Raw genomic sequence first — 11890 nt, forward strand, 5'->3', positions numbered from 1 at the left:
ATTCGTTTTATACTTTATTTGAACCTTTGCACTTGGACAATTTTGCACATTTGTGTAGAACAAGGCAAATACTTAAGTGAAATCTAGCTACTTAGCAATTACCCATATTCAGATTTTCTGGTACCTTACATCAATTTAAAGCTATAACAGTGACACCAGCATGCAGTCACTGTGTGTCATAAGTATGATGCTGTCTAGAGTCATGTTAATGTCACAGCTTTAGGGATGGCTGTGTCCGGCTGTCGGTCTGTTCACCACTTCAAGTCCAGTCAACAACTATTGAATGAATCATAATTAGAGTTTATACAATCATTTGTGATTCTCCGACAAACCCCACTGTGATTGCTGATCGCTTGGCTTCTCCTATAGTGCTACCATGAGGTCATTATTGCACCTGCATTGGTCTCTCAAACTGGCCTGTGCTGAACCTTATATCTGACCCATGCTTTATGATATAAGAACATGTACACTCATACATTAAAGAAAGCCTTTAGGCTGCTGTGATTTATCCGAGATAGGTTGAAAACAAGTCACAATATTGAGTTCATCTCTGAGCTCTCTTCTACTGTGAACACTCAACAACACAACCATAATCAGCCTCTCAAGGTCCGTTTCTTTGAATCCTCTTCCTATATTAAATCTCAAAGTGTGCTTCCACAGTGATTAGGGAAGAAAGTGGACTCTGGTCTCTCCATCAGTCCCTACCTCCATGCCATTTCTCTCTCTCTCTCTCTCTCTCTCTATGAAGCCATAGGAAGTCATGGCTCTCTCCCCATCATTAGATTAACTCCCTTGGTCTTCCAGATTGTGCGGGAAGACCACACTGTTACCGAAGCTGCTCCACTTAACCGGGCGCACAAAAGCCCCGTGTGCACCTTGAAATTTGAGTCAGACGTGCTCATCAGGGCAGGAGGCACACAGCGAGATATGGGAGTGCTGCCGCAACCATCCGCAGATATTCGTGTCCTGTACCGTCTTGATTACACGGGCGGATTCAGAGTGCATGCCTGGCAGCGGCGATGCTCCTGGGGACGTATTAAGCACATTAGTTTCCCCAGTATTGAACCACTGCTGGAGGGATTTTATACACAGTTGTGACAGTGGAAAACAGAGACATTTACGATAATAGAGTTCCTAATAGAGTATATGCAGAACACTGCCATATCTCTGTCACTGGGTCCCTTTTCAAAAATAACCATGGCCTGTTGATCCCAGTGGAACAAAGATTGAATGAACAGTGGTATCCAAGGGACAACAAACAGGAAAACAACTTTAATATCAACAAGGATTCAATCACCAGAGAGGAAATAACAAGATCTCATTTGTGGGCAAAGGAAATGGTCCAGCTCATAAAAAGATGCATTAATTGTGGAGTTCCTGCACAAACGTAGGGCTAAATTGTTATTGTATATGATTTTGTGATCATTCGATGAGGCTGGATAATCCATGTGCAGAGAGAAAAATTAAAATGATTCAGAAAAATATCTCAAGGTGTGGATTTCTTCAAGATTCAAGATTCAAGAAGCTTTATTTATCCCGAGGGAAATTGAGGTGCAACAGTTCAATACAAAGAAGGAAGGAGAAATATACACTCAATATAACTAAACTACTAAATATACACTAAATATACATCAAATATTACTAAATATAAACTAAAATAACTAGTATAAACTAAGTATAACTAAATATAAACTAAATGTATCTTCACATAAAGAAGCAACAGGCCGTGTTAATCAGAGAAAATGTTCTTTATTTCTTGTTTGGTACGCAGAGAAATGACAAAAGAACTTCAATCTGGATACTGCTTTCCATTGAGTTTGGAGTAATGATACATCAGAGTGTGAAATGACTTTGCTCTCCTGAATGTCAAACAACAGCTTAAGAGAAGTTATCATCACATGAATGATTGAAGCGCTCAGGCTTTCTAAGAAAACTTGGCTCAAATAAATATATGTTGCAATTTTAGTGCTCACGACACTGAGAAATGGCGCTGTGAGAACTAATCTTTCGTGACATCCCTATTTGGCTTTAATAAAAGACAACTAAACGTCTAAAAGAAGGGTCTGAATGTGGGATTTGTCATCTGTTCTGTTCTTTAAATACTTTGAGAACAGTTGCCTCTATGGTTGAGCTGGTTGACTGCAGAGAGACCTGCTGGGGTTTAAAGAGGTCTCTGGTTGGTTTCCACTTTTACCACGAGGATATTTCTCCAGGGAAGCTTTCTGGGAACAGGAGAAAGTGTTAGTTTGACACTTCACTGCCCAAGATAAGCTAAACCACTTTAAAAAAAACAAGTCTTCATAAGATTTCATATAAAGTTTGGAAATATTTAACTTTCTTATTTCTACAGTCTATATTCTTTTATTAAAATGACTCACCAGCTGTCTCTCCATGGACCTGAGGACACCTTCCACATCTGCAACCCACATCTGTGAAGACACGAGAGAGAGAGAGAGAGAGAGAGAGAGAGAGAGAGAGAGAGAGAGCGACAAGTGAAGTATTTCATCATTTAAAGAGAGTTTGCAAAGCAGAATTGGTTCTAACACCTTTTGATCACAGCAGACCCACCTCTGAGTGAACAGAGTACTTTCATATTTGATTTGATGAAATGTAAAGCGAGCTTCAGAAAGTGCTCAGCCTTACTTCACTTCTAACAGACATGTGGTTCATTTTTTGCTGCTAAGGACAAATCAAATTAAAAAGCTGTAAGCGTCACAGCCGACTGGACAGAGGTTTGAAGGAACAATTAACTGAAAAAAATGAAAGGCCCTTATTTTCATTATGATCATTTTTATGCCACAAGTAATGAGGTCCTGAATGATGAGAAACGTTTTAACAAAAGTTTTAGTTTGTATATGTTTATTTATTTTCTATGATGTTCATACTGCTTGTGGAAACAAGTTGGTTTTGTGTTTTATGGTGCACTAATGGGAGTTGTTTTTTTTCATTTTGTAACATTCATATCGATGAAAATGTAAAAATGATTAAAATACGTTGCTTGGCGTCCTAAAATATAATCAAACTTTTTTTTTTCCTGTGTATGGACATTGTATGTTGCAAGGAATGTGTTTGTTTATATCAAAAGGAGAAGAACAACACAGTCATTTGTAGGTTGAAGGTTGATGTTCAAGTTGTCTTGAACACATGTCTGTGTGGTATTGATTCTTTAGAAGAGGGCAAGCAAAAACAAAATTAGCAATCGCAATAACTACTTTGTGTTTATTTGAAGAATATGTGATTGCCAAGTCATCGAGTAAATAACACGACAACGGTCTGTTAGGCACTTTGGTGGATAGTTATTAAGTTTATGTTGGATGTTAACTTTAAATTAAAAAATCCACTCACAGATGGAGACAGGTTTTTGCCGAGAGGCGGCTTTGTCCTTCACTCTGTTATATTTACTGTGAGCACAGCATGGTGTAATGGCTCTTCATAATGACTGTTATGTAATGCATGTGTGTTAATGAATTCATTAGGAAGCTAATTAAATACATTAATTAGTACAGATTTTAATGTCGGTTTAATATTAAGTCTATTAAAAAGCAGTTAGGAGATGCAGATAACCTTACACAGGGAGCTGCTGGTGTCGCAGGCTTTTAAGGTTTTAATCCTCGTGCGAAGGGCACCACTATACAATCATACATTTTGTGCTAAACACTACATATGTATTATATCAAAGAAAATGTATAACACTAACACGCTCAACACATAATGTCATGATTTTTACTTGTTGTTTCGTATACAAAATATAGCACTAACGGAGGAGGCGCAGCACAGTTTAGGGGATAGGTAAAGAAGTACTAATGTAGATTGATCTGCAGAACAATACCCAGAAGCATAGTACAAAGAATACATATAGGACTGCCTGAATGAATTAGTATTGACAGCATGGGGGAAAACAAGTTCAGTCTGTTCGCAGTTGAATGTGCAGAAACACTATTCCTAGAAAACAAAACCACAACATATTTCGGGCTGCAGCGTTTAGACAGAGAGAGCAGGTCAGAAGAAGGTCATAGCTCAGAGAAGGTCTTACTCTGTGGCTTTGTCGTTTCTCTATGCTCCAGGCGCACACATCCCTCCAGTGCTCTGGCAAACATGCATCAGTTGCCCGGTTGTTCCTTCTTGTAGCCATAATGTCCCCTCAACACAGTGTATCACCCAATCTAACGCAGAGTCACTGCACCGACCATGTCTGCCCCGCCTCAGGGGTCCAACACAATCTCCTACAATGTAACTGAAGCCTGGAAACTGATACTCTTCAACACAAAGCAGTGGTAACGGTGTGCAGGGTTAAAACTGTTCTTCTAGTAAGATATAAGATTTCACTGCAGAAGGTGTCAAAGCACTCAGTAGCAGAGAGTAACTATTGAGTATATTTAACATGATTTTTGTAAACTTGCTGCCCACTTTATCTCAGAGGTACATTTTGTACTTCAGTATATGTATCTAAAAGTTGAAGTAACTCTTAGGATAACAGCCTTTTATTCCCATCTTGTCCAGCAAAAAAGAAAGTATCTCAAATCATGGTGATTTTTTTTACTGATTGATTAATAAAGGAACATTTAAAAAAACACAACATTATTTAAGCTTAATAAATGACTCTTCAACCGTCTTTGGTCGGCCGGAAAATGCATCAACAAACCTTTGATAATCTAGGAGATGATGCATTGATGTATTAAACTAACCAATAATGTAAAGGTGTTAATTCGCAAACTGACACATTTGCAGCAGTAAAATACAACATTCCCATAATGCATCAGAGTCCAAAATAATAGCGCAAATAATATGTTTACATTCTTTAGACTTTATATTCATTTTGTGATAATACTTAGATACCTTTAGTTAAGTTAGTTTTGAAATGCGTTTTTTTTTTCACTTGTAGTGGTATTAGTACTTTTACTCAAGAAAAGTGTCTGAATACTTCATCTTCCAGCGACCACATGATACCCATTATCAGTCCAAAAGGAGTGGACAAAAGGAACAGCGTTACCTTTGACTGCTGTGTTTCTGATTAATGGATAATGTTCTACATGCCATTGTGTTGTAAACATTAGAGGATGCCTGGGATTTGGTTATTTTTGGCAGTTAGAATAACGCAGGTCTCACCTGTTTGATGTGTACCTATCGAGTCTGATTTCCCTGCTGGAGGCGGCTTAAACATCTGTGAAGAGACAAAACACATTCATGTTTTAGACTTTATGTGGTTCCACTGTTACATCAGCTAGATGTCCCCATTTTACACTGTTGTTATGAGTTGTATTATATTAGAGTCATTCAAAAATATGTTATAAGTTGACATAATAGAAACACTTGATAGGACAAAAGAAAACAGCCTTTACAATGTTACAATGCTGTCCAATTAAAATCATCCGTCCTTTAATGAATTAAACAAAGACTCAATTTATTTAATTTCTGTGTAATAAAAAAACAAAGGTAATAAACTGGTAAGTCAGTGTAAAGACATTTGTGTTCACTTATACGTTTAATATTACCCATAATTAAATAGGGGCGATATGACAAAAGGCCTACAATTACATTTTTAAGACAACAATGAGGGAGGGATACTGTAATTAGCTTTATCAACAGCTTGACACATCTAGATTATATGAACTGCCCCCAAGAATATCAAACAATAAAAGGTTTTGGAAAAAATGGAAAATGGGAAAATGTAAGGCATCTTCTTCTTGTATTTTAATTCATAAGCAATAACTCAGAAAAGTGATAAAGCTGGTGTTAGACAGAAATTCTAATTCGTTTGACAAAAGCTCTAAAACTGAAATATTTCTTTTGGCCTGTGGCCTGTGGCCTGGCCATGGAAGCAATGTTTGACTTTGTGTTTATCATTGTTTACCTGGGGGTGATGCAACTGTGTCTTTGTTGATCTGCACACCTTGCACTTCTTTCTTCCCTGAGTCTTCTGGAAAGCTGCGAGGAGAAGATATAATGATTTAGATGGCAGAGAGAATGAAGAGAAACAATGTAAGTGAAGGTGACGGGAGAAGGGATGATGCTGGGATTATCGTTACCGTGCAGGTCAGGAAAAATAATCTGCTGCGGAATAAAGAGAGTGAGGTTATGCGTCACACAGAAGTTTGGTCAGTGTGTTTGATGTCTGTTTTCATTTTTATTAGGCCATTTCAAAAGTGTTTGTAAGTCAGTGTAGATATTTGTCTTAATTAGTGAAGCTCAAAGAAAAAATGAATAGTTTCCATCATGTTAACAAGAGACACAAGATGTTCTCTCTGGGTGTGCTCCAGAATAATTTCCGAAGAACGTTGTTAAATATGTTTTTTTTTCTACTTTTATGGAGTGTTATTTCCAACCAAGGGAACTTCTGACGGTCCAACATCAGATATTATAAGAACAATAAATAAAACATGTGGCCCATTAACTCAACAAAGTATGTTTAATGTAAAAACATAAACATGTAGATAACGTATTCCTCGACAGCAGTAGGTTTCCTTAGCAAATCTTTTGTTGTATATAAATGTACGTCTTTATTAGAAAAAGGCTTTGATAGCAGAATCCATTTAAAGACAACAGGGCTGTTTTGTTTCTGACCTTTAACAGAATCGTATTTCTAATGAAAAATAAACTAACTATCGTCAACAACTGAAACCGTTTTCCGCTACCCTGCTCATCAACAAATATCATTATTTTCTTTCGAAAATAGTTTGTTCATGCTGCTTTTATGATTCAACCTTGCCATATGAACGCAGTAAATTATTTGTGAAAGTCAAAACAAAATGATGGTTATTACCGGATGTACCTGTGTAATTAGGTAAATTATCAGTTTGGATCTGCAGCATTATACGAGAACAGTGGTGTTTCTAAGAGAAAAGAAAGTATAAATCCATCAGTTTGTTCCCTGGGCTATATTAAGTCTCACAGTCTTATATTGATCTCCTCTTGAAATGTCATGTTTAAGAGACAGGTCTGCTTATCATACAACAACACATCATACCTGCCTGTCAACCTATAAGAAATATGTGTGCTATTTCTAGGAATGTATATAAAACAACCTCCCCAAAGGGCGTTTTAACACAGCATCGTGTTGTTTTTTACTCTTATACTGCTGCTTAAAACATAATAGCAATCCCCTGTTTCTAGTCAGCTCAGAATAGCATCCAGCCCTCGAAGATTTCCTGCAGTGAAAAAACTGTCACTATGACGCTGACTTACCGCGAAACAGAAAAACATTTCACAGTACTCAGCTGGCTTTGCAGCTCACAGTCACCCCCAAATCAATTCAAAGCCTAAACTCTGGTGTTATTCCCACCACATAATTGCTTTATTCGTCCAAAGATGTTGGACATCGTAATGAGCTAAAGATCCAGGGACAGACCCCGCCTGGAGGGGCTGAGCGTCTGAAGCCAAGAGGGGCTTTTGGAAGAGGACTCATGCACCGGTCTCTACTTTGTCATGCTCTGGCATCAGACATGGACGTCAATCCGAGGCACCACATCTCGTTACACATCATGGTGTGGAGGGATCAATATCCGACAACATGAGGGTGATGACATCTAGAGCAGTTTATTTTAAAACATTATACAGATCCTGGCACACACAGAGCACAGGAGGAAAACACAAATACAGTATGTACCCATATTTTTCATGAAAGGATTAAACATTGTGAAGCTGTTTTTGCACTGATGGAATTTGGTCTTATATACATTCCAGTTTCCTTAAACAAATATCCTAGTCAAACTGTAATGTCTGTTGGTGCAAAATGTAAATGCTTTCATTTTATATAGCAGCATGTATTTAAAAGTACTAATGTGTTGTGGCCCTTAAACATACATTGAAAGCAATACAGGTCATTTGGAACGAGAGACCAGTCTGCTCTGATCGGTTGCTGGCCGGCTCTGTTGTGATTGATCAAGCACAAGTGTAACGTAAGGATGTAACTGTGTAACGTAAGTAAACAAAAGCCTTTGTATACCATTTACATGCATAAGAACCTATATAACTCCCCACAGGAAGTAGAAACCCCAAAAAGCATAAAAAGGGCCTCTTTAAATAAACTTTTAAGCTTTAGCACACATCTTAAATTGTATACTTTTTTGTTAGGTCCTATTAAAAGGCATTTTGTTTGCTAAATATTATGTATATTAATTACACAAGATATTGTACAAGATTTTTTTTATAGTGGGCCTAGATCATAATGTAGAAAGGGACCTCTTTTACACAAACCTGAGACACATCTGAAAATTAAATAACTACTGAATTAAAAAAGATCATTTCAAACAAACAGCATGTTGGTCCTAATTAGTGAGAGCATGAGCACAGAACACGGGCCTGAGGGTGCTCATTAAAGCTGAGATGGATCACAAGATGACCAAAATTGGGTGATCATTGGGTTTGTGTTTTACTCGGATGAAACAACCTATTTTAGTGTATTTTTCCATAAGATGAGGAAACGAAACGAGAGAACAAAAACAATAATTTTCTTTTCATCTTACTAAATAAATAACCAGGATCACAGCTACCACTGAGGACACTGCGGTCATGTCCTCAGTACTGTTTCAGTCATACTGTTTTTAGGAAGATCAATAAACAAATCCTAAACAAATACAGTAGGATATGTGGTGGCTGCATGAGTAGCAGAACCATGCCCTGCTTAGATAAAGCTTTACAAAAACATCAACTTACATCTTGTGTTTGCTGATGAGATGCCGTCTGAGCACTACAGCCAGAGTGGAGAGAACCATGATGGTGGTGCACATGTTACCAGACCCCAACACCCCGTAGCCAGGGCGACAGCAGAGTCAACATTAAGCCTCCATAATGAATCCACTCTCCACAGACGAGGAGACCTTTTGTCTCTCCCTCACTGTGCCTGGATCAGGGACGTCGGAGGATTAGTCAATCCCAGATTAGTTAAAATGACATGCCGCATTATTGAGGCACAGATCTGCTGCCCACCTTAGCCATGTTGTGATGTGTAGGCACTTATTGTGTTAAGATATTTAATACATAATCTTCTTCTGGTTTTGTTGTTTTCTGATAGAGACACCTCAGATGTTTGTTAATCTCATTTAGTTTGTTATAATATCTTCCCGCTGTAACCTTTCCTTTCATGCCAAACCTTGTTCCCCCATCGCCCCTAACCTTGTATAGTTGTCCAATGGACTGTGTGCTGTTTTGCCCAGCCAACAATTAAGGTAAGATAAAGACTGAATAATAATGAATAGGTACTATTACTGTATGTTCTTTTGCAATTTGGTTTATGTTTAAAAATATTTAACAGTCCAGAGTCTAATTTATAAAAAGCATTCATGTCAACATTAATATGGTAAAAAGCATAAACCCTAATAGTTACTTTAACACTCTTGATTCGATTGGCAAATTGGTCATCAACTCTACAGTCAATGATGGAGCGGCTGTTTTTTGAGGTAATTTCTGTATTTCAACATGCTTTTATTTCCCAAAATGACAATGCTAATGGGTTGATGTTCAGCAAATGCAAGGTTTCCCATGTTCACTATCTTATCACTTCTTATCTGTTCACTTATCTTTAGCATGTTAGCATGTTTTCATTTGCGTGTATATACTATTTGTACTGTTTATACACTTTATTTAAGTTGATTGTCATTTTGCCCTGATGGTGGCAAGAAAAGAGTCTACATATTGTTGTTGGGCCAACAAAATAATATTGTTTGTGTTAAATGTGTGACAATCTTTTAGCTGCCTTACAATGGGGTTGTGTTTATCCAGCCCTTTCATGCCAACCATATGGTGGTATTTGAAGATCATGAATATATGTAACATTTTGTGCAAATCTTGAAGTCTTGAAGGTGGGGTATTTAATTGGATAAGTGAAAAGTTTAACCTGCTGGCTGCACTACATATAAGGTCAGAATATCACCAAAGTCATTATTCATGTACTGTTGTTCACTTAGTGTTCCCTCTGAATTGTATTCCCATGTTGCTTATATGTGTATATTTATATGTATATGAACAGTTGAAGATCACTTGCTGTTTTTAGCCAGATATAATCTGTATGCCACTGATACACCAGGCTTGTGAATGATGGCAATTATTAAGCAGAACAAACAACAACCTGGCATCATAATGAGGACTGCTCCCAGACACAGAGTGGCTCTACAAAAAATGAATACACACACGCATAAATCAAATCCTAAGCCTCAGAATATGTCTCATTAGGCTGAAGTTATATTTCTCACAGACAGTGTGACATGGATATTCTCAAGCCAAAGATGACATTCCCATCAACGGCACCTGTTACTCTGCTGTCGCCGCCTCTGTTGTGAATCCTCTGGTGCATGGTTGGCAGACGGATGGAAGTTCACACAAGTGGCTGTCAGGAATGTCAAGTTGCTGCGATGTGGCGGTGCATCTCATCTGCAGCTCTGAGATGACCGCATGCTGCCTAATTGGAAAATTCTTCAGGCCTCCTCTCGAGCTTTGTGGTGATGGAGAGCTGCACGGACTCACAAATGACTAAACATCAGGGGGCTTGAGTGTCAGAGAGCTGTAATTTGAGCTGACCTGAATGTGCTGGATGGCTTAGCCGTGCTCTGGGCTTGTTTGTCTGAAATAATGAAAGGATTTATTAGAGCAAAGAAATGCTAGCAATTGCTACATTTCAGGAAGTGTATTTAAATTGTTCAACATATGAGCACTGTTAGAAATCACTTGCTAATAAATCTGATGCACTGGATTGTTTTGTGCTGGGTGCATACATTGTGAGCCAGAAATATCACAGCCTGTATTAGATGGATTGAGGGGTCACTTAGTGCAGAAAATGATGGTCCCCAGACACTGAATCACACAGCCTTTGATGACTTTCCATTGTCGTCACAATGAGGTTGACTGTTTTGAGGTTGTTGTTTAAAATTGTTTTTTACTGACATTCAGTTTTCCCTGAGGATTGATTCTAAGATCTTTTTCTAATGTCCACCATGAAACATATTTTCATCAAATTGGAATTGTGCAATGAATCATACCTATTATGATGTGAAATTAAAAGGTAATTTTGCAAATCAAGAAAGCCCTTTTTCATAGTAGTTTTTGTAGTCCCATTAAGTTTTGTATGAAACTGCTCAGTGAAATATATGTTTGATGCACAAATGTTATCATGTCATCTCACCTGAGATCTGACATGTGTTTCATCACCCGGAACGCAACAACACGTACAGCAAGCTCGTTAGTACAGTATGAAAAACACAGGCATAGTTGCTAAGGTTCCACTGGGAACAATGAAAGGGGAGGGCTTGACCATTCAAATGTAATATACTTTTAAAAATGTATTTTAGGCTGATAACAGATGGCTTTTGTGACTGGATACAAAGTTGATGAGTGAAACTAAAGGAAACAGTGAAAACACTTGAGGTATACAGTACGTGTATGAGAGGGTTAGGGTTATGGGTTAGTGTCTGAAGGATTAAATGATTGTTGTTAATTTAACTAAAAGCTTAGAGCTGAAGTCAGAAATCCTTATTATAAATTATGAAATTTCTTCCTGACATTTTTATCTTCCAAATAATGGCTGCTGCTTCTCAGAGTTGACCTATTATTAGCCTCTGTGTGTTCTCAAAGAGCAAAGCAGAGTTTGTCCAGGTGTGTTGCAGAGCTCTCGGGAAATGACAATATCTGGCTGTGGGAAAATGTGTCACCATGGTGACAAGTCAGTGTCCTGTTGGTCACGCTGTGAACGATGGAGGCATTCATGGGGGAATTACTATTTTCAGACTCTCATGGTGTTTACCTGCTTCACCAATCCTTATTGCTCGAGCCAGGCAGCAAGACAATATAATTGACTTCCTGAGTATTATATTTAATCCTTTAGGCGGTAAGAACATTTAAAGCCCAACCAGTAACCTATTGTGAGTGCTGTTGATAAAATTACTCCGAGCTTCAGCATGTA

The 11890-nt window shown here is 38.0% G+C and overlaps 1 long non-coding RNA gene across 1 annotated transcript; it reads right to left on the reverse strand.

Annotated features, from left to right (window-relative positions):
• Positions 1 to 1753: 1753 nt before the first annotated feature.
• On the reverse strand, positions 1754 to 5164 carry LOC134864978 (uncharacterized). Its single transcript, XR_010165885.1, has 3 exons — positions 5107 to 5164; positions 2379 to 2429; positions 1754 to 2222 (listed from the first exon to the last, which is right to left on the reverse strand). It is a non-coding gene; the product is annotated as an uncharacterized LOC134864978 (long non-coding RNA).
• Positions 5165 to 11890: the final 6726 nt, after the last annotated feature.

This window comes from Eleginops maclovinus, chromosome 5, assembly GCF_036324505.1.
Source record: "Eleginops maclovinus isolate JMC-PN-2008 ecotype Puerto Natales chromosome 5, JC_Emac_rtc_rv5, whole genome shotgun sequence".
Classification (NCBI taxonomy): Eukaryota; Metazoa; Chordata; class Actinopteri; order Perciformes; family Eleginopidae; genus Eleginops; species Eleginops maclovinus.